The 16,845-nt window shown below is 48.0% G+C and overlaps 20 non-coding genes across 20 annotated transcripts; all 20 read right to left on the reverse strand.

Moving 5' to 3' along the window:
- Nucleotides 1-6,341: 6,341 nt before the first annotated feature.
- On the reverse strand, nt 6,342-6,415 carry trnat-ugu (transfer RNA threonine (anticodon UGU)). Its single transcript has one exon. It is a non-coding gene; the product is annotated as a tRNA-Thr (tRNA).
- A 155-nt stretch (nt 6,416-6,570) lies between these two features.
- Nucleotides 6,571-6,660, reverse strand: trnar-ucu (transfer RNA arginine (anticodon UCU)). The gene is given in 2 exon segments: nt 6,571-6,606; nt 6,624-6,660. It is a non-coding gene; the product is annotated as a tRNA-Arg (tRNA).
- A 200-nt stretch (nt 6,661-6,860) lies between these two features.
- On the reverse strand, nt 6,861-6,931 carry trnat-agu (transfer RNA threonine (anticodon AGU)). The gene has a single exon. It is a non-coding gene; the product is annotated as a tRNA-Thr (tRNA).
- A 546-nt stretch (nt 6,932-7,477) lies between these two features.
- trnat-ugu (transfer RNA threonine (anticodon UGU)) lies at nt 7,478-7,551 on the reverse strand. The gene has a single exon. It is a non-coding gene; the product is annotated as a tRNA-Thr (tRNA).
- A 428-nt stretch (nt 7,552-7,979) lies between these two features.
- trnat-cgu (transfer RNA threonine (anticodon CGU)) lies at nt 7,980-8,053 on the reverse strand. The gene has a single exon. It is a non-coding gene; the product is annotated as a tRNA-Thr (tRNA).
- A 2,763-nt stretch (nt 8,054-10,816) lies between these two features.
- On the reverse strand, nt 10,817-10,906 carry trnar-ucu (transfer RNA arginine (anticodon UCU)). The gene is given in 2 exon segments: nt 10,817-10,852; nt 10,870-10,906. It is a non-coding gene; the product is annotated as a tRNA-Arg (tRNA).
- A 194-nt stretch (nt 10,907-11,100) lies between these two features.
- Nucleotides 11,101-11,174, reverse strand: trnat-ugu (transfer RNA threonine (anticodon UGU)). The gene has a single exon. It is a non-coding gene; the product is annotated as a tRNA-Thr (tRNA).
- A 428-nt stretch (nt 11,175-11,602) lies between these two features.
- Nucleotides 11,603-11,676, reverse strand: trnat-cgu (transfer RNA threonine (anticodon CGU)). The gene has a single exon. It is a non-coding gene; the product is annotated as a tRNA-Thr (tRNA).
- A 155-nt stretch (nt 11,677-11,831) lies between these two features.
- trnar-ucu (transfer RNA arginine (anticodon UCU)) lies at nt 11,832-11,921 on the reverse strand. The gene is given in 2 exon segments: nt 11,832-11,867; nt 11,885-11,921. It is a non-coding gene; the product is annotated as a tRNA-Arg (tRNA).
- Nucleotides 11,922-12,122: 201 nt separating this feature from the next.
- trnat-agu (transfer RNA threonine (anticodon AGU)) lies at nt 12,123-12,196 on the reverse strand. Its single transcript has one exon. It is a non-coding gene; the product is annotated as a tRNA-Thr (tRNA).
- Nucleotides 12,197-12,739: 543 nt separating this feature from the next.
- On the reverse strand, nt 12,740-12,813 carry trnat-ugu (transfer RNA threonine (anticodon UGU)). Its single transcript has one exon. It is a non-coding gene; the product is annotated as a tRNA-Thr (tRNA).
- Nucleotides 12,814-13,241: 428 nt separating this feature from the next.
- trnat-cgu (transfer RNA threonine (anticodon CGU)) lies at nt 13,242-13,315 on the reverse strand. Its single transcript has one exon. It is a non-coding gene; the product is annotated as a tRNA-Thr (tRNA).
- Nucleotides 13,316-13,470: 155 nt separating this feature from the next.
- Nucleotides 13,471-13,560, reverse strand: trnar-ucu (transfer RNA arginine (anticodon UCU)). The gene is given in 2 exon segments: nt 13,471-13,506; nt 13,524-13,560. It is a non-coding gene; the product is annotated as a tRNA-Arg (tRNA).
- Nucleotides 13,561-13,761: 201 nt separating this feature from the next.
- Nucleotides 13,762-13,835, reverse strand: trnat-agu (transfer RNA threonine (anticodon AGU)). The gene has a single exon. It is a non-coding gene; the product is annotated as a tRNA-Thr (tRNA).
- A 550-nt stretch (nt 13,836-14,385) lies between these two features.
- trnat-agu (transfer RNA threonine (anticodon AGU)) lies at nt 14,386-14,459 on the reverse strand. Its single transcript has one exon. It is a non-coding gene; the product is annotated as a tRNA-Thr (tRNA).
- Nucleotides 14,460-15,002: 543 nt separating this feature from the next.
- On the reverse strand, nt 15,003-15,076 carry trnat-ugu (transfer RNA threonine (anticodon UGU)). The gene has a single exon. It is a non-coding gene; the product is annotated as a tRNA-Thr (tRNA).
- Nucleotides 15,077-15,504: 428 nt separating this feature from the next.
- On the reverse strand, nt 15,505-15,578 carry trnat-ugu (transfer RNA threonine (anticodon UGU)). The gene has a single exon. It is a non-coding gene; the product is annotated as a tRNA-Thr (tRNA).
- Nucleotides 15,579-15,733: 155 nt separating this feature from the next.
- trnar-ucu (transfer RNA arginine (anticodon UCU)) lies at nt 15,734-15,823 on the reverse strand. The gene is given in 2 exon segments: nt 15,734-15,769; nt 15,787-15,823. It is a non-coding gene; the product is annotated as a tRNA-Arg (tRNA).
- Nucleotides 15,824-16,024: 201 nt separating this feature from the next.
- On the reverse strand, nt 16,025-16,098 carry trnat-agu (transfer RNA threonine (anticodon AGU)). Its single transcript has one exon. It is a non-coding gene; the product is annotated as a tRNA-Thr (tRNA).
- A 543-nt stretch (nt 16,099-16,641) lies between these two features.
- Nucleotides 16,642-16,715, reverse strand: trnat-ugu (transfer RNA threonine (anticodon UGU)). Its single transcript has one exon. It is a non-coding gene; the product is annotated as a tRNA-Thr (tRNA).
- Between the last annotated feature and the right edge of the window lie 130 nt (nt 16,716-16,845).

The raw sequence follows: 16,845 nt of genomic DNA on the forward strand, positions 1-16,845 counted from the left end.
CGGCGGGGCAGGATATGTTGGACGGCCTCCGTCTGCCTCTGGACCGTTGGAGCGCCAGAGGAGACGCCCAGCCCGAACGACGGGGAGGCGTACTGCTCTGGCAACTCGACGGGGTATGCTGATGGGCGGAGGATCGCAGGCTTTTGGGGGCCGGCGATACGTTCGACGCCGCTGAGCAAAAACCCTTCACGGTGTCGCCGAATAGGCCGCTCTGGGGAATGGGAGAGTCGAGAAAGCGAACTTTGTCGGCCTCTGCCATCCGGGCCAGAGTCAGCCATAGGTGGCGTTCCTGGACCACGCAGGTGGACATCACCTGACCAAGGGGACACGCCGCGACCTAGTGGCCCGAAGGGCGAAGTCAGTGGCGGCGCGGAGTTCTTCAAGTACCCCCTGGTCAGGACCACTCTCGTGCAGGCCTTAAGGTGCCTGCACCTGGCACTTTTGCAGTGTTGCAATGGCCTGCAGGGCGGGGCAGCGTGTCGGGGGGCGCAGAAAAGGCCCAGCCGATGAGGGCGGAAGAAATTTCACATGCCCTAAAAGGGAGACGCGGAGGGCCCCACCAGGCGGCCGCGCCCGCGGGCAAAGGTGCACCGCGATGGCGCGCCCGACCTGGGGGACCGCCACGTACCCCTTGGCTGCCCCGCCATGGAGAGTGGCGAGGGGAGAGGAGCTGGAGTGCGCTTCAAATTAATAGGGCGCCATCGATTTTGTCAGCTCCTCATGCACATCCGGTCAGAACGGGACCGGGGGGGAGCGCGGCGCTGCCGCCGGTGCCCCCCCCAGGAACCAGTCGTCCAGCCTAGAAGGATCGGCCGGAGGCCCCTGAGGAACCCTCAAACCGATCCCCCCCGGCTGCCCGGAAAAGCATAGCCGACAGTTCGACATCAACCTCCGGGGGGGCAGCGACCACGGGTGGGCGCCGCGCCGCGGGAAGAGATGTGTCACCGTCTGACTCTCCCTCTGATGCTGTGACAGACATCTCATCCTCTGCAGGAGCACCGAAGGAGACGCTCAGCCCGCCAGGCGGGGAAGCGTCTGCTGCGGAAACTCAACGGGACCGCGCTGAGATAGAGAGGTCCGCAGGGCTTTTTGAGCCGGCGGAACGCTGTCTATCGTAAATTGAATGTCCCCCCCCGCGCCCCACCGCGGTGGCCGAAGAGCATAGGCGGCTCAACGGCTGACCACGGGAGGGAGGCGGGGGGAGCCAGCTCGCGAACGAGCGGCAGGACTTCAGCGTGGTCATGGTCATGCTTTCACCGCATGGACCATTCATGAGCACCACCCCAGCATGCTCAAAGCCTAAACACGTGAGGCAGCGCTCATGTCCGTTCGCTGAGGAGAGGAAACTACCACATCCAGAAACGCACGGCCGAAAAGACATCCTGAAAAGGACGTCTAAAACGGCCGCTAGAAATTGCTCTTTTGTGATCCCGGTTTGCCCAGGGAGGGGCCGCGGGGCAATGCACTCGCCGGGGCTGCTCGCTGGAATGCAAAAAGGCTTTATATGGCCGTGAAAACGGCCGCCCGCGGGACCGCGCTGACGGCTGCCAAACAATGCTCTTTCTGTGAAACACTCTTTTAGTTATGGCAGCGCAGCAGCAGGAGGGAGCATGAACTCTGAAGAACTCTTCTCGGCTGTTTAGAGGCTCGACACATCGGCTCTGAAAGCAAAAGTCTGACTGAGTGGTGCGCGCAGCCATCTTATATACCCGTATGTACGGGGCGTGGCCAGCGCGCACGTCCACTCGCCAATTTTCAATTGGCCTTTTTAATAAGGCTCAGAGGTGATCGGTCTCTCAAGCGAGATCCCAATGTAACGTCGAAGTGATTCGACTGAAGGGGTAACTTTGTTTTATATGATTCACTGTTAAATAAGAATGATATTGCAGTGCAAGAGAAACTGTTGTGTAAAAAAGAGGAGTTAAGGAATATTTTACATGAAAGAGTGAAATCAGCACCTGTTAGAACAAGGTTTACTACCATCAATGATATGGATGCACCTACAAAATATTTTTTCAATTTGGAAAAAAAAACTGGCTTATGATAATCCAATGTATTGTTTACGAAGTCCTGATGGAAGTTTTACATCTGACCCCCTAATGATGAGAAGACTTGCTATTGAATTTTATTCAGAATTATATGCCAAAGAGGACATTGATCTTGAAGCAACATGTGAACTTTTTAATGACTTACCAACTTTAAAAGAAGAAGATAGACTGTCTCTTGACCTTAACATCACTTTTGAAGAGATAACTGATGCGGTAAAGCAACTTTCAATAGGACGTACACCAGGCTATGATGGACTTACAGCTGAGTTTTATAAGTCTCTTTGGGGAGTAATTGGACAAGACTTTTTTTTTAAAGTTTTGGAAGAAAGTTTTAAGTTAAAGGTTCTGCCAAAAAGTTGTCAAAGAGCAGTCCTTACTCTTCTTCCAAAGAAAGGAGATTTGTGTTTGCTTAAAAATTGGAGACCTGTTGCTGTTCTCAATTCAGATAATAAAATATTGTCTAAATGTATTGCAAATCGACTCAAAAAAGTACTGGATCTCTTGATTCACGATGACCAGACTTATTGTATTCCAGAAAGATGTATTTATGACAATTTGTTTTTAATGAGAGATCTTTTAGAATATTTAAGATTGTACAATGTTAATGTTGGAATTGTATCTTTGGATCAAGAAAAAGCATTTGATCGTGTCGATCATCAATATTTGTTTCATGTATTAAAATGCTTTGGCTTTGGGGATTAGTTTATTTCATGGATAAAATTGTTGTACAAGGGATCTGAGAGTATGCCCTTACGCAGCAAAAATATATTTCTCAATATATTATGTGACAATATATTTCATGTGTCTGTGTCTCCATATATTGTGAAATTTACATAGTAATATATCATATGATATATTATATAATAATATATTATATATATTTAAGTAATATATTGCAATATATGGAACAATACTGCAATTATTGCCGTTTTCATATATTGAATAAATACATATTATTATACTATTTAATATATTGTTATGTATATTGAAATATATCCCACATTATATGAAATTATATATTGGAAGAGGCATTGTATATATATTAGGGATGCACCGATACCACTTTTTTGGAAAACGAGTACGAGTACGAGTACTTGCATTTCAGTACTCGCCGATACCGATACCGAGTACTTAATAAAAACATGATTTAAATTTACAGGTAACAGCTTTAGTCATATAATTTAACAAAAAAAACAAAAAAAAACAAAAAAAAAACCAAGGGACTAGTTTAGAATTAAGAACATTTATTTAAAATGAAAAGCATGTTGTATGCAACATATTACAGAATAAATAATTATAAAAAAAATTTAAACAGTGACAGTGCAACTCAAGTATTTTTTTCAGTTTGTTGTAAACTCTGCCGCTTTGGACAACACAAGGGGCATTAATAAACATCTTTGCTATTTAGTGCACAATATTTGAATAAACTAACAACATCCACCAACATAGAACTGTGGCAGTCAGTGCAACTGAGGTAGATATTAACATCAAGTCTAAGACGACTCACTTAAATGGAGCCTATTTAGAAAAAGTGAGTGGCAGTTTTTTTTTTTTTCACGAAAAGTAGCTTTTCTGCATTATCAGCAGTCAGCTTGTTTCTGTTTTCATCTATAATGTGTGACACTGAGCTAAAAAGCCTTTCACTTTCCACACTGCTACATGGGGCTGAGAGGTATTTATGGGCCATTTTAGCCAAAGTGGGGAACCTGATTTTGTTGACACTACAGTACTTCAGAGGACTGTCTTCACGAGGGCTTGGGGCCTCTCCGAGGTATGTTTCGAGCTCAATGGCAGACCCTGCTGCCAGCGGCTGTGCTGCCTGGGGCTGCTCCTTAGCGATTTCTTCAAATACAGTGTCCAGACTGCTGCTAGTGCTGGCCTGGGCCTTGAGAAACAGTTTAGCAGGAGGTTCTGCAGCTTCTGCCCGACTCCCCTCTGCCTCAGCTCTGGACATCTAAAGCTCCTGCTTCAGGTGCAGCTTGGCCTCCGGAGCAGTGTTGTTGGAGAAGAAGGTATCTTTATACCTAAACAAAATTCATGAATGTATTAATATGTGGAAAAATAGGACTGATTTTAGTTTCCCCTAAACCACTGTCACAAATGCCAGCCATTTGGCTTTCTGGTAGTAATAAGGGAAATATATTTCATATTATATATTGCATACATTTGTATGTGTGTATTTTAGTTACAAAAATATAATATAATACTTCAGATGGAAATTAATCTTACATTTAGTACTGTAGTTTATCATTTAATACCTATAGCACACAGACTTTACCTTGGGTCAAGTATGGTGGAGATGAAGTACAGTGGGTTGGTCTTGACGTCACTGAAGCGCTTCTTGACAGCTGCCAGTAAGGTTGCTTTCATTGTCTTGACGCCGTGGTCCTCGTCTGTTTCTCTGTTTAGAAGTCTCACTAGCACAGCTGAGATGACATCAGAGGCTAGTGCGTCTTAGCTGCTCACTTTTTTAGTTAGTTCCTCAAAGGGGGCGAGGATGGCAACAGTCTTCTCCATAAGAGCCCATTGGTGAGCGGTGAGATAGTCAGGGAGTTCATGCTCGGACACAAACACCCCCAGCACTCGCTTTTGCTCAATGAGGGACTGGAGCATGTAATACGTGCTGTTCCAGCGCGTCTGTACGTCCTGCTGCAGTCTCTTTATTGGCTGGTTGAGCTGTCCCTGAATGTCCTCGAGGCGGGAGTAGGCTAAGGCTGAATGTTTAAAATGCCCAACTATTTTCCGCCCCACTGCTATAGCATCAGCTATGCTCCTCTGTGCTAATAAGCCCTCATGAACAGCCAGTTGGAGCGTGTGCGCGACACAAGGCAGACTTGGGAGCCCTGCGTCATTCATAGCTTTAATCATGTTTTTGGCATTGTCACGAAGCACAACATGTACTGATGTTTTAGGTATACCCCATGTCTGGAGCATTTCCTCAAACACATGCACTATAGCCTGGCTGGTGTGCGAGCCGCAGAATTGTTTCGCATGTAATATGGCTCATTGCGGCGTGAAACTCTCGTCTATCCACTGGGAGGTTAGGCTAATTAGCGACACGGGGCTAACACTGCTTGTCCAAATATCCGTGGTGAAACTAAACGCAGAGGAGGCTTGCAGTAGGCTGTGGATATGTTTTTTCACGGAGTCGTGTAGTTTAGGCAGCTCCGTGTCAGTCATGTAGCAGCGGCTTGGGACATCATATCTGGGCTCCAGAACATGGAGGAGACGTAGGAATCCCACATTTTCTACCTCCGAGAGTGGCTGGTCACTCAATGCAATGTACTCGATAATTGCCTGTGTTATTTTCACAGCACGTGGATTGTCTCTGGACATTTTCTCTCGTCTTGCAAGAGTTTGCTGCAGCGTGGGTTGCATTGGTTTAGAAGCATGGGTAAACTCTTTGTACTCGTTGTCGTGTTGGGATTTTAGGTGCTTGATTAAATTACTTGCTAAATGCGCTACCTTTTGAGCCTCCTTTGGTCAATTTCGCTGAGCACAATTTGCAGTCCACCTTTGTTTTGTCGTCTTCATTCACTTTGAAATAGTTCCACACGACTGACATGTCTCGCCTCGCCTTCTCCCCGCTCTGAGCTGCAACCGGGGCCTGGGGGCGGTCCCCTTACACGCTGCTCAAACATAGACACTTCTCAGACCGTGGTATCGGTCTCCGGTATCGGGGGACTTTTAACGACTACAAGTACTTTAGAAAATGTGGTATCGAGGCCGATACCAGATACCGATATCGGTATCGGTGCATTCCTAATAACATGTGTTTTTCCTTAAGCAAAGGCTTTTAGGGAGAGAGGTGTGAGAGTGAGGGGCGAAGAGAGGGGGTTAGGTCAGCGTGGGATTGTTGGCTCTCTTTGAAGATTGCTTCTCCAGATTAGTTTGCAAAATTAACCACTCGCTATCCCTGTTTGCAGGTGAGAGGGTAGTGTTGCAAGAGAAACCGCCCCCTTACCTCGAGCTTCTCTGTGTCCCCATTCGCTGTCCGTTTTTTGGTAAAGCACGAGCTCGGCTGTATTGTGGCGCGCAACCAAACGAACGCAGGATCTCCTGTTTACTAGACTAGCCTGGCAGCACGTTCGCCCTCCGGGAGGGCAACTCAGACGATCCAGGCTTCCAGAGAAGAGGCCAAGGGTTGGCTGACCGTGCGCTGGACAGCTTTAAGGGGTTTGCCGACAACTGAGTCTGGGCGATTTGCAAAATTACCCACTCGCTGCCCTAGCTATCCCTGTTTCCGGGTCGCTTTCGGAAAAGCTGGCGCTTGCTGGACTGCAAAGCCGCCCAAGGCACCGCTGGGATTTGAACCCAGGATCTCCTGTTTACAAGACAGGCGCTTTGACCAGCTAAGCCACGGCGCCAAACCGCATGCAAGGCTGACGGGAGGGTGACTCAGAGGATCAAAACATCCAGAGGCGGGCCAGGTGCTGGTACGCTTAAAAGAGAATGTCTACAAATTTCTACTGCCTGAGGGCAACACTGCACAGTATGAGAGTTACTAGAAAGCCAAAAGCCACGACTCTGGTGGGACTCGAACCCACAACCTTTGAATGGCCTCATCTGGCAGTCTAGAAGTCCAATGCGCTATCCATTGCGCCACAGAGCCCATAAGAGTTAGCAAGCAGAGCCGCGTGAAGGCTGACCTTTCGGGTCTGTGGCCGTCCAACGGTAAGAGAGCTCAGGATCTCTCTGCAGGAAGGACAGGCCCTAGGGTCTCTGCACAATTGCGGTGTCGTTTGAAAGGCAGAGGCACTGTAAGGGCCTCAGGTCCAAGGGAGAGCAAAAAGATCCAACCTGTCATTTGCAAGGTTCCGCTGGGATTCGAACCCAGGATCTCCTGTTTACTAGACAGGCGCTTTAACCAACTAAGCCACGGCGCAACTCCTCTTGTTAGGCGTGGGGAGGGCGGCTCAGAGGATGCATGAATCAACACTTCGAACATCCTGCTGCCTCCACTTGATGCAAGACAGTGATTGCCATACCAAAAATGAATTGGTTCTTGGGCATGTTTTGTTACCTTTTAAATATGATCGACTTTTTTTTTAATCAATGTACGCTGAGAACAGGAGGCCTCAAAATGGTTTCTGCTGTGCGAGGGCAACACTGTGCAGTATGGGCTTAACAAAATGGCAAAAAGCGTGACTCTGGTGAGACTCAAAACCACAACCTTTGAATGGCCTCATCTGGAATTCCAGAAGTCCAATGCACTATCCATTGCGCCACAGAGCCGGTCAATATGCCAGGCTGGGCCACTGAGGGCTTTTCTTACAGATTTGTGTCTAGCCAGCTAAGCCGAGTGGCACGCTGTGTGGGCAGAAAGACAGGTCCTCAGGTCTTTGCACAATTGAGGCACGGTTCAAAAATATACAGTGTAGTTGGGGGCTCCCATCCAACAGTGAGGCCAGAGACAGCCACCAGTGGAAAGGCACCGCTGGGATTCGAACCCAGGATCTCCTGTTTACAAGACAGGCGCTTTGACCAGCTAAGCCACGGCGCCACCTCGGTTGGATCCGTTAGCCTGGGATGCTATCCTTCAAAAGCAGGTGAGAGGGTAGTGTTGCAAGAGAAACCGCCCGCTAACCTCGAGCTTCTCTGTGTCCCCATTCGCCGTCCGTTTTTTGGTAAAGCACGAGCTCGGCTGTATTGTGGCGCGCAGCCAAAGGCATCGCTGGGATTCGAACGCAGGATCTCCTGTTTACTAGACTAGCCTGGCAGCACGTTCGCCCTCCGGGAGGGCGACTCAGACGATCCAGGCTTCCAGAGAAGAGGCCAAGGGTTGGCTGACCGTGCGCTGGACAGCTTTAAGGCGTTTGCCGACAACTGAGTCTGGGCGATTTGCAAAATTACCCACTCGCTGCCCTAGCTATCCCTGTTTCCGGGTCGCTTTCGGAAAAGCTTGCGCTTGCTGGACTGCAAAGCCGCCCAAGGCACCGCTGGGATTTGAACCCAGGATCTCCTGTTTACGAGAGAGGCGCTTTAACCAACTAAGCCACGGCGCCAAACCGCATGCAAGGCTGTCGGGAGGGTGACTCAGAGGATCAAAACATCCAGAGGCGGGCCAGGTGCTGGTACGCTTAAAAGAGAATGGCTGCGTTCGAAACCGCATACTCAATGAGTAGGTACTTAATTTCAATAAGTACTTACTTAACGAGCGCTAAAAGAGTACGTACTCTACAGCCAAATCTCGTTGAGTATGGATGTGATCTGCACGTCTTCCGCCATGTTGACGTTATCATGTGACCAACGACATTATAACAAGTGCAACAACTTAACATATAGCGACAGTTTTAATTAATCTTTCTATAAATATTTTGATATTGATGAAATTTGTTCATTTTGTGGTCATGTTGAAGAAACAGCTGTTCTTTTATTGTGATTGTAGTAGATACGTTTCGGGTTCATTTAGGTTTTTGTATTTTTTAATTCTTAAAGAAATAATTTTTGTCAGGAAAACCCAAATTCTTAATTTTTTGAATAAGTTATTTCTTTTGTTTTGTATTCAAAATTGTTAATCCATACGCAAAGCTAGCTTAAATTCTTGTTAAATTTCTCTTTTCATCCCTGAGGCTTATCAATAACAAAAACAAATCCAATTTTTGATAAACGATGATGTGAATATTTTGATTATTCAGAGATATTTTATCATATTTCCCTGTGTATATAATTGCATACTATGATGTAAGCAAGCCTAATAGTTATGTTTTTAGTTTTTCTCATTATGATTGTTCATTGTTAAAGATAAATACCATCTTTCCCTGAGCCTGTAATTGTAAGTTAGGTAGTATTAGTAATAAAATGAAAATAAGCACAACAGGTGCTCAAACACCTCATAGCATCAGTAACACAACAACCCTACCTAGTACATCTTCCTCCATGTTTGCAATATCTGCACAAAGGAGATGGGGATCAGCTGCTTGAAGATCTTGTGTTTGGAGGTGTTTTTTGAGGGTTTTACACTCAAAAAATGTAAGTATTACTGCTTAGAAATTAAGATTACCTCAGAATGCACTGATCAATAATAATGATAAATGCTGACCTATAATTAATTATATTTTTTAGTAAAACAAGCATGTTTTTTTTTTAAAATCAAGTAATTAATTAATGCATATGTAAATGAAACTTATATTTTATTTACTGATAACAACATGGATATATGAGTAAAATAATAAAATAACCATGAACATAAATAAAGACACATGGAACAAAGCTTTATTCAGACATATTGGTATTTTAGTCTTTCTCTAGATGCTCTCGCCGGCTCTTTGGTCTCTGAGGATGAAGAGGGTCCAGATGAGACAAAGGGCAGGTGGAGTGATGGAGGGTCTCATCGATGGCACTTGACCATTTACAGGATGCTGCTGTGGATTTCTCTTTTCTCACTGCACACACCAGTCTGCAGCAGACATTTCAGATCATACAAAGACGCACAAATACAATACAAAAGTAGTAATTTTAACAGCACAATTTCATTAGATCTCTGTATTAGAAGTAACAAAATTACCAAACTTTATATTAAGTTACAGATTTAACTTTTTTTCCCCACAAATGCTGCTGTCACCTTTCCTTTCAGGTCCTGCTCCACCGCAAAATACCTGCAACAAAGGCACAGAAATCTAGAATCAGAAAAGTGCTTAAAGTTTTTTTTATTATTAAAAAAACAGCAACTTAAGGTTTAATTAGATGTCTGTAGTGTACTCACTCAAAGCCTTTGATGGTAGCACTGCTTCATCAGTCACTCTTCACCAGACAAACATACTTGTCTCATCTGTCCCTGTAACATCCACACAAGATTCAGTTCCCTCTGATTTGTGCATGAGCTCAATACTACATTTATGAGGTAGCTGTTGTGTTAATTGGCTTTTTATCCAATACAAATGCTCCTGAATATATCAACAGTACTATTAAACAAATGAAATAGATAACTCATGTTTACTTGTTTACTAACTATATGTTTATTTACATTACATTAATCTAAAGCAGTGTTGACAACAGAGAATTCTACATAAACTCACACAACGTTCATCACTCATTTAGATGTCTGTTTCGTGTTGTGCTGTGCTCATTTAATTCTCTCAGAACATGTTCCTGTCAGTTGTTAAACATTTAGAAATCATCTTTAAGATGCTATGGTCGCTATACGTAATAAAACGTGTTTTACAGCGAAATCACAAATATACTTTAACGTTACACGTATTGACACCTTATGTAAATCAGCAGTTTACGATACAGTAGCTCAACAAATACGATTTTAAGACAGGGAACCGTGTTTTGGTTTGTAATACTCACATTTGTAAACACTCTCGTTGCGGTTCCCAATCACGTTCGATGATGACGTTTTAGCCTCCTGTGGCCTCCTGGAATTGAAAAGTGTGCATCAGATGAACACTTCAGAATCTGGGCTGAAGCAGTAGGACATTCGGGGATTTCTCGCCTACTCTTTTATGAATACTGAGGTTTCGAACGTACTTCCTTCTTCACGTACTCTTTTTTTCCTACTATATAGTAGGTAAGTAGTCATATTCGAACGCAATTTAAGTAGACGTTCGTCCGAATCTCGCGAGAATTAGTGCACTCGCCTACTGATTCTCGCCTACTCTTTTATGAATACTGAACATTCAAACATACTTTTTTGCTCGCCTACTGCTTTTTGCCTACTATATAGTATGGAAGTATGCGGTTTCGAACGCAGCCCCTGTCTACAAATTTCTACTGCCTGAGGGCAACACTGCACAGTATGAGAGTTACTAGAAAGCCAAAAGCCACGACTCTGGTGGGACTCGAACCCACAACCTCTGAATGGCCTCGTCTGGCAGTCTAGAAGTCCAATGCGCTATCCATTGCGCCACAGAGCCGGTCAATATGCCAGGCTGGGCCACTGAGGGCTTTTCTTACAGATTTGTGCCTAGCCAGCTCAGCCGAGTGGCACGCTCTGTGGGCAGAAAGACAGGTCCTCAGGTCTTTGCACAATTGAGGCACGGTTCAAAAATATACAGTGTAGTTGGGGTCTCCCATCCAACAGTGAGGCCAGGGACAGCCACCGGTGGAAAGGCACCGCTGGGATTCGAACCCAGGATCTCCTGTTTACAAGACAGGCGCTTTGACCAGCTAAGCCACGGCGCCACCTCGGTTGGATCCGTTAGCCTGGGATGCTATCCTTCAAAAGCAGGTGAGAGGGTAGTGTTGCAAGAGAAACCGCCCGCTAACCTCGAGCTTCTCTGTGTCCCCATTCGCCGTCCGTTTTTTGGTAAAGCACGAGCTCGGCTGTATTGTGGCGCGCAGCCAAAGGCATCGCTGGGATTCGAACGCAGGATCTCCTGTTTACTAGACTAGCCTGGCAGCACGTTCGCCCTCCGGGAGGGCGACTCAGACGATCCAGGCTTCCAGAGAAGAGGCCAAGGGTTGGCTGACCGTGCGCTGGACAGCTTTAAGGCGTTTGCCGACAACTGAGTCTGGGCGATTTGCAAAATTACCCTCTCGCTGCCCTAGCTATCCCTGTTTCCGGGTCGCTTTCGGAAAAGCTTGCGCTTGCTGGACTGCAAAGCCGCCCAAGGCACCGCTGGGAATTGAACCCAGGATCTCCTGTTTACGAGACAGGCGCTTTAACCAACTAAGCCACGGCGCCAAACCGCATGCAAGGCTGTCGGGAGGGTGACTCAGAGGATCAAAACATCCAGAGGCCGGCCAGGTGCTGGTACGCTTAAAAGAGAATGTCTACAAATTTCTACTGCCTGAGGGCAACACTGCACAGTATGAGAGTTACTAGAAAGCCAAAAGCCACGACTCTGGTGGGACTCGAACCCACAACCTTTGAATGGCCTCATCTGGCAGTCTAGAAGTCCAATTCGCTATCCATTGCGCCACAGAGCCCATAAGGGGGTAGCAAGCAGAGCCGCGTGAAGGCTGACCTTTCGGGTCTGTGGCCGTCCAACGGTAAGAGAGCGCAGGCTCTCTCTGCAGGAAGGACAGGCCCTAGGGTCTCTGCACAATTGCGGTGTCGTTTGAAAGGCAGAGGCACTGTAAGGGCCTCAGGTCCAAGGGAGAGCAAAAAGATCCAACCTGTCGTTTGCAAGGCTCCGCTGGGATTCGAACCCAGGATCTCCTGTTTACTAGACAGGCGCTTTAACCAACTAAGCCACGGCGCCACTCCTCTTGTTAGGCGTGGGGAGGGTGGCTGAGAGGATGCATGAATCAACACTTCGAACATCCTGCTGCCTCCACTTGATGCAAGACAGTGATTGCCATACCAAAAATGAATTGGTTCTTGGGCATGTTTTGTTACCTTTTAAATATGATCGACTTTTTTTTTAATCAATGTACGCTGAGAACAGGAGGCCTCAAAATGGTTTCTGCTGTGCGAGGGCAACACTGTGCAGTATGGGCTTAACAAAATGGCAAAAAGCGTGACTCTGGTGAGACTCAAAACCACAACCTTTGAATGGCCTCATCTGGAATTCCAGAAGTCCAATGCACTATCCATTGCGCCACAGAGCCGGTCAATATGCCAGGCTGGGCCACTGAGGGCTTTTCTTACAGATTTGTGCCTAGCCAGCTAAGCCGAGTGGCACGCTGTGTGGGCAGAAAGACAGGTCCTCAGGTCTTTGCACAATTGAGGCACGGTTCAAAAATATACAGTGTAGTTGGGGTCTCCCATCCAACAGTGAGGCCAGGGACAGCCACCGGTGGAAAGGCACCGCTGGGATTCGAACCCAGGATCTCCTGTTTACAAGACAGGCGCTTTGACCAGCTAAGCCACGGCGCCACCTCGGTTGGATCCGTTAGCCTGGGATGCTATCCTTCAAAAGCAGGTGAGAGGGTAGTGTTGCAAGAGAAACCGCCCGCTAACCTCGAGCTTCTCTGTGTCCCCATTCGCCGTCCGTTTTTTGGTAAAGCACGAGCTCGGCTGTATTGTGGCGCGCAGCCAAAGGCATCGCTGGGATTCGAACGCAGGATCTCCTGTTTACTAGACTAGCCTGGCAGCACGTTCGCCCTCCGGGAGGGCAACTCAGACGATCCAGGCTTCCAGAGAAGAGGCCAAGGGTTGGCTGACCGTGCGCTGGACAGCTTTAAGGCGTTTGCCGACAACTGAGTCTGGGCGATTTGCAAAATTACCCACTCGCTGCCCTAGCTATCCCTGTTTCCGGGTCGCTTTCGGAAAAGCTTGCGCTTGCTGGACTGCAAAGCCGCCCAAGGCACCGCTGGGAATTGAACCCAGGATCTCCTGTTTACGAGACAGGCGCTTTAACCAACTAAGCCACGGCGCCAAACCGCATGCAAGGCTGTCGGGAGGGTGACTCAGAGGATCAAAACATCCAGAGGCCGGCCAGGTGCTGGTACGCTTAAAAGAGAACGTCTACAAATTTCTACTGCCTGAGGGCAACACTGCACAGTATGAGAGTTACTAGAAAGCCAAAAGCCACGACTCTGGTGGGACTCGAACCCACAACCTTTGAATGGCCTCATCTGGCAGTCTAGAAGTCCAATTCGCTATCCATTGCGCCACAGAGCCCATAAGGGGGTAGCAAGCAGAGCCGCGTGAAGGCTGACCTTTCGGGTCTGTGGCCGTCCAACGGTAAGAGAGCGCAGGCTCTCTCTGCAGGAAGGACAGGCCCTAGGGTCTCTGCACAATTGCGGTGTCGTTTGAAAGGCAGAGGCACTGTAAGGGCCTCAGGTCCAAGGGAGAGCAAAAAGATCCAACCTGTCGTTTGCAAGGCTCCGCTGGGATTCGAACCCAGGATCTCCTGTTTACTAGACAGGCGCTTTAACCAACTAAGCCACGGCGCCACTCCTCTTGTTAGGCGTGGGGAGGGTGGCTGAGAGGATGTATGAATCAACACTTCGAACATCCTGCTGCCTCCACTTGATGCAAGACAGTGATTGCCATACCAAAAATGAATTGGTTCTTGGGCATGTTTTGTTACCTTTTAAATATGATTGACTTTTTTTTTAATCAATGTACGCTGAGAACAGGAGGCCTCAAAATGGTTTCTGCTGTGCGAGGGCAACACTGTGCAGTATGGGCTTAACGAAATGGCAAAAAGCGTGACTCTGGTGAGACTCAAAATCACAACCTTTGAATGGCCTCATTTGGAATTCCAGAAGTCCAATGCACTATCCATTGCGCCACAGAGCCCATAAGGGGTTAGCAAGCAGAGCCGCGTGAAGGCTGACCTTTCGGGTCTGTGGCCGTCCAACGGTAAGAGAGCACAGGCTCTCTCTGCAGGAAGGACAGGCCCTAGGGTCTCTGCACAATTGCGGTGTCATTTGAAAGGCAGAGGCACTGTAAGGGCCTCAGGTCCAAGGGAGAGCAAAAAGATCCAACCTGTCGTTTGCAAGGCTCCGCTGGGATTCGAACCCAGGATCTCCTGTTTACTAGACAGGCGCTTTAACCAACTAAGCCACGGCGCCACTCCTCTTGTTAGGCGTGGGGAGGGCGGCTCAGAGGATGCATGAATCAACACTTCGAACATCCTGCTGCCTCCACTTGATGCAAGACAGTGATTGCCATACCAAAAATGAATTGGTTCTTGGGCATGTTTTGTTACCTTTTAAATATGATTGACTTTTTTTTTAATCAAAGTACGCTGAGAACAGGAGGCCTCAAAATGGTTTCTGCTGTGCGAGGGCAACACTGTGCAGTATGGGCTTAACGAAATGGCAAAAAGCGTGACTCTGGTGAGACTCAAAACCACAACCTTTGAATGGCCTCATCTGGAATTCCAGAAGTCCAATGCACTATCCATTGCGCCACAGAGCCGGTCAATATGCCAGGCTGGGCCACTGAGGGCTTTTCTTACAGATTTGTGCCTAGCCAGCTCAGCCGAGTGGCACGCTGTGTGGGCAGAAAGACAGGTCCTCAGGTCTTTGCACAATTGAGGCACGGTTCAAAAATATACAGTGTAGTTGGGGTCTCCCATCCAACAGTGAGGCCAGAGACAGCCACCGGTGGAAAGGCACCGCTGGGATTCGAACCCAGGATCTCCTGTTTACAAGACAGGCGCTTTGACCAGCTAAGCCACGGCGCCACCTCGGTTGGATCCGTTAGCCTGGGATGCTATCCTTCAAAAGCAGGTGAGAGGGTAGTGTTGCAAGAGAAACCGCCCGCTAACCTCGAGCTTCTCTGTGTCCCCATTCGCCGTCCGTTTTTTGGTAAAGCACGAGCTCGGCTGTATTGTGGCGCGCAGCCAAAGGCATCGCTGGGATTCGAACGCAGGATCTCCTGTTTACTAGACTAGCCTGGCAGCACATTCGCCCTCCGGGAGGGCGACTCAGACGATCCAGGCTTCCAGAGAAGAGGCCAAGGGTTGGCTGACCGTGCGCTGGACAGCTTTAAGGCGTTTGCCGACAACTGAGTCTGGGCGATTTGCAAAATTACCCACTCGCTGCCCTAGCTATCCCTGTTTCCGGGTCGCTTTCGGAAAAGCTTGCGCTTGCTGGACTGCAAAGCCGCCCAAGGCACCGCTGGGAATTGAACCCAGGATCTCCTGTTTACAAGACAGGCGCTTTAACCAACTAAGCCACGGCGCCAAACCGCATGCAAGGCTGTCGGGAGGGTGACTCAGAGGATCAAAACATCCAGAGGCGGGCCAGGTGCTGGTACGCTTAAAAGAGAATGTCTACAAATTTCTACTGCCTGAGGGCAACACTGCACAGTATGAGAGTTACTAGAAAGCCAAAAGCCACGACTCTGGTGGGACTCGAACCCACAACCTTAGAATGGCCTCATCTGGCAGTCTAGAAGTCCAATGCGCTATCCATTGCGCCACAGAGCCCATAAGGGGTTAGTAAGCAGAGCCGCGTGAAGGCTGACCTTTCGGGTCTGTGGCCGTCCAACGATAAGAGAGCGCAGGCTCTCTCTGCAGGAAGGACAGGCCCTAGGGTCTCTGCACAATTGCGGTGTCGTTTGAAAGGCAGAGGCACTGTAAGGGCCTCAGGTCCAAGGGAGAGCAAAAAGATCCAACCTGTCGTTTGCAAGGCTCCGCTGGGATTCGAACCCAGGATCTCCTGTTTACTAGACAGGCGCTTTAACCAACTAAGCCACGGCGCCACTCCTCTTGTTAGGCGTGGGGAGGGTGGCTGAGAGGATGCATGAATCAACACTTCGAACATCCTGCTGCCTCCACTTGATGCAAGACAGTGATTGCCATACCAAAAATGAATTGGTTCTTGGGCATGTTTTGTTACCTTTTAAATATGATCGACTTTTTTTTTAATCAATGTACGCTGAGAACAGGAGGCCTCAAAATGGTTTCTGCTGTGCGAGGGCAACACTGTGCAGTATGGGCTTAACAAAATGGCAAAAAGCGTGACTCTGGTGAGACTCAAAACCACAACCTTTGAATGGCCTCATCTGGAATTCCAGAAGTCCAATGCACTATCCATTGCGCCACAGAGCCGGTCAATATGCCAGGCTGGGCCACTGAGGGCTTTTCTTACAGATTTGTGCCTAGCCAGCTAAGCCGAGTGGCACGCTGTGTGGGCAGAAAGACAGGTCCTCAGGTCTTTGCACAATTGAGGCACGGTTCAAAAATATACAGTGTAGTTGGGGTCTCCCATCCAACAGTGAGGCCAGGGACAGCCACCGGTGGAAAGGCACCGCTGGGATTCGAACCCAGGATCTCCTGTTTACAAGACAGGCGCTTTGACCAGCTAAGCCACGGCGCCACCTCGGTTGGATCCGTTAGCCTGGGATGCTATCCTTCAAAAGCAGGTGAGAGGGTAGTGTTGCAAGAGAAACCGCCCGCTAACCTCGAGCTTCTCTGTGTCCCCATTCGCCGTCCGTTTTTTGGTAAAG

Source organism: Garra rufa, chromosome 2 (assembly GCF_049309525.1).
Source record: "Garra rufa chromosome 2, GarRuf1.0, whole genome shotgun sequence".
Lineage (NCBI taxonomy): Eukaryota > Metazoa > Chordata > Actinopteri > Cypriniformes > Cyprinidae > Garra > Garra rufa.